This window comes from Lactuca serriola, chromosome 2 (genome assembly GCF_051521515.1).
Source record: "Lactuca serriola cultivar US96UC23 chromosome 2, Lser_US96UC23_V15, whole genome shotgun sequence".
Classification (NCBI taxonomy): domain Eukaryota; kingdom Viridiplantae; phylum Streptophyta; class Magnoliopsida; order Asterales; family Asteraceae; genus Lactuca; species Lactuca serriola.
The window spans coordinates 84,752,590-84,756,945 of NC_136409.1; positions in this window are offsets into that span (position 1 = coordinate 84,752,590).

Below are 4,356 nucleotides of genomic sequence, written 5' to 3' on the forward strand. Positions count from 1 at the left end.
TGTTTTTTTGCAAATGAACAAGTTTCCTTCCGGTTTTCTGAAAAAGTTACGAACCCAAGAAAATCCCATATTTTCTTAAAAGTAAAGTTTACTTACCCGTTTGTTACTCAGTTTGATTAAGAACCGTTTGTTATCTGATTTTTTTTACATACTCTGATTAAGAACAAGTTCAGTTATCCATAGAAAAACCCTTATTTTCCAAAAATGTTTGTGAAGTTTTATCGAATCTGGAAGTAACGTACAAGTATCTACCATACTTAAAGTGTGCGTGTGAAGTTTCCTGAAAGTTTGGTTACCTTTAAATGTACATTAGTTTTAACACGTATATAAAACTAATAAATAAGTATAAAGTTTTCATAATCTTGATTGCGAGTTCCATAACCATACTACAGACTAGATATGACTCGGAACGGGGCCAATACCTGTCCTTCACACTCGTATCTAGGGGGTGTTTTATTAAGGACAATACAAAAGTTCTATGATTTCAAACAGTAAATGTATGAACAATCAATTGCGAAGTATAAAGTCTAACACTATATAATAAGAATTGAAATCGGTTTGAAAAACAACTCTGCAAGTCAAACAGTTTGTTAATATGTTTTCAATTCTTAAAAGTGTACGGATTATGAAACCATTCAAAGGAAATAATGAATTTAAGTAGAAGATATTCTTGTACTTTTTCTTGTATTCCCCCCTTGAAAACATTGACAAACATTGAAAAAAGGGTAGGGGTATGAACTCACCGGACGAGGAGTGTGTCGAGTAGGATGCTAAACGTCGGATCGAGGCTTGAAAACGTGCGAGGTTCCTATGTAATATTAAATGATACACAAATTTATCTAATTAGACTTTGAATCACTAATTAGATATGATTATACACTCCAAGACGTGAAAACACTACAAATCAAGTGTTTGGAGTGACCCGGGTGACATCTACGGACGTATAGGGCTTAGGTAATGAGTTTTCTCTTCAAGAGTCAACTCCTTAGGGAGTTTATGGCCCTAATACTATGACCACATGAGTTCACGGCCGTGAACTCATGGTTGATGGGTTTTAAGGTTTTAAATGGTCAAATATCACTTGGGGAAAGTTGCTAGGATTTAATCTAAGGCATAGGAAGAAGTTAAACCACCAAAGGAATCATCGAAGGGAGTTTACGGCCCTAAACTAGGATTTTACGGCCGTAAGCTCCTATACCTTCCTGATATGAATGATTTGGTTGCCTTAGATCAATCACATGTGATTCAAACTAATTTTACAAGCCTTAGAATGGATTTAGGGCATCATTTGACTTGTGTATCTGAGTTTACGACCCAGGAACCCATCCTTGGGGGGTTTATGGCCATGAACTCCTAAAGGGGAGGTTTTCATCATGTTTAAGGCCCCTAAATTGATTGGGGATGGTTCTAGACTTTAATCCAAGGCTATTGGTGTGTTTAAGTGGCATTTAAACACTTGAAATTGAGTTTACTACCCATGATAATGAGTTTATGGCCCAAGCATGTTCTTGGGTAGTAAACTCAAGTTTACTACCCCAAAAGTTAAGTTCAAGGTGTTCTAAGTCTGTTCCATTAAGTCCTTAAGTCGAATCAAAGCTCCATAAGTGATTTGGGAGGGTTTTTAGGCTCTAAAACCCTACTTATATGTGTTCACGGCCCAAGAGCATTCAAGGGCTGTAAAATCATGTTTATGGTCCTAAATCATAGATTAAACATGGATTTGGAAGCTAGAAAGCTTCTACAACAAGTTAGGAAGGTTACCTTGATGATTTGGAGCTTTAATTTGATGATTTTGGACGTAAAGCTTGGATTTGAGGATAGAGGTTAGAGAGAGAGTAGTGAGAGAGTACAAAAGCTTCAAAATGAAGTCCTTTGGGTTTCAAATATGTTCTAAGTTCGGGACACGGTGGAATTCTACCCGATACTGATGTTATACGATGCTTTTGGTCGCACCCGATAAAGTTGTCGTAACCCGGCGAGAATCGAATCTAAAAATTTTTTAAATAAATAATTTCGGCCTTTTACATGAGTTTCTAAGGAGTTTGGACACTCATGAGATTATAATAAACATATAAATTTAAATAACTTAGCACAAAAACGAAATCGGAACGAATTGCTAAAGACAGGTTTTACGGGCGGAACGGGTTACGATGATAGAACAACTTCGGTTTGTCACAGATTTGTACTTTGATAATATGATACAATGTACTCTTTTGATTATTTTGGTATCAGTTTCTTATGAATTAAATGAATTAAAAACAAAATTTTATCTGTTTTTTGGGGGATGTTACAAGTTCGTATCAGGGCCTTGGTTTGAGGAATTTGGGCAGACTCTCGGGTGTGCCTGGACTCAAATCGAGGGTTTTGTATGTTTTTCACAAAAAGAAACATTTAAATCTAAGGATTTTAATAAATGATAAGGGGTGTGATGCGTGCAATATGCTGAGATCGAGTAATTTTTCCCGAAAATACCCATACAACTTATATGTTTTATGTTATGATATGAGAGTTGCATGCTAGAATAGGGGCTAAGGGTCTACTCAGGATGGCATGATAGAATGATAGGATAGATGACTTTATGTGCCTACTTGTATCAGCTTTTAGACTTTCATGCTAGTATCAGATCTGTTACTTGTTAGGATAGCTTATATATGGTGTGTTTTGAGTTAATTTACCTGATGCTTGAATGTTGCATGCTTTGTGCTCTAGGAAGTCCTGTTGGTACTAAATAGCTAATGGATAAATACATTGGTTTACATATTACTGTGATTGAATAATTTTAGAAGGATAGGTTTAACTCTATTACGCAGCTCTTGCTTGAATTCAACCATTGTAGGGTGGAACCTGTCATTCGAAGAATTATCTGGTACTAGTAGTATGTAATTGCATTCATACAGTAGTTAGGTAGTACCTGTAGAATTTCCTTCTGTAGCTGACATCGTAGAGGGTGAGGAAGGGAGTCTTAGGGAGTCCCTATGAGATGTTTGGTGCATAGGATGCTTTATAGTTGAAAGGGTATTAGTTTGGAAGAGAGACTTGGAGGAGTCAGGGTAGTCCTTGAGGAGGGTCTAAATAGGTGTGGAAGGTAGTATTGGGTCCGTACTACTGAAAGCACATGATTTATATCCGATGCCACGAACACCATGATGAATCGGGGAAACTCGAGAGCCTAAACCTTCTCGTGTGTATGATAATTGTTTATGTGGTTATGTTTTAATAAGGTGATGACACATCATGGTGCATGAGGTTCAGGATCTGGATCTGGATCTGGTTCGGGTACGGGCTCCGGACCAATTGATAAGGGTTTGCGAGAGTTCATTACATCTGAGATTACGAGTGGCATCCTTGATGTGACCCTTGTGACGTTCCAGTTGATCAAGGAAGGTATCAAGGAGTTGATGGAGGATCGTCTTTTGGTCTCCAAGGTCGATCTGGCTACTAGCCAGTTGGGGGCCCACATACTCTCCAATAAGGATTTCAAGGGATGTGAGGCACTAGATTTCTTTGGGGGGGGGGGGGGGAAGGACCCCATCCCAGCCTGACGTTAGATAGACAACATTAAGTGTGCTTAGATGACGAGCTTCTGCCCCGAGGGGTCGAAGGTCAAATGCATTGTAGGATATTTAAGAGAGTGAGATCAGGATTGGTAGGAGGAGGTCGACTATACCTTAGGAGCCCTAACCATTGAGGCCATGAACTGGTCAGACTTTGTTACCAGGTTATGAGTAGAGTTTGCACATGTTGTTGCGGTGCAATAGCTATCCAGGGAGTTTCTTGATATGAGGAAGACGATTGAGACTGTGGCGGAGATCGCCGTCAAGTTTAGAGATAGGGCATTGTTGGTACCCCAATATGCAGCTGATGAAGAGATGAGGAAGATCTGATACCATGATATATTGAGAGACAACTTCAAGGAGTTTGTTAGCTTTTCTGCCTGGCTGACACTGGAAGATATGATAGCCATGGCACGGGAGCGAGAGATTGACCTGGGCACATAGGGAAGAGGAAGGCGAAGCCTAGGCAAACAGTTGGGGTTTCAGTGAAGAAACCCAAGGGTTTCGACTCTTGGTCGAAGGGCCAGCAAGGCTAGAGCTGTTGTGGAAAATGCGGCAGGTCACATGATGGGGTTTGCAGGGAGGGTGGTTGAGGCTGCTACAAGTGCGGAAAGTCAGGGCACTTTAGCAAGGATTGTATTGCTCCTATCCCCACCATCAAGACATCAGACCTGATTTGCATCCATTGCAATTAGAGGGGACACAAAAGGCCAAATGCACAAGTTTAGCAGCGGGAGGACCAGTGACAACACCTACTCCAGCTACCCTACATATCACTGATGGCCGCCAGGGCAAGGCGGAT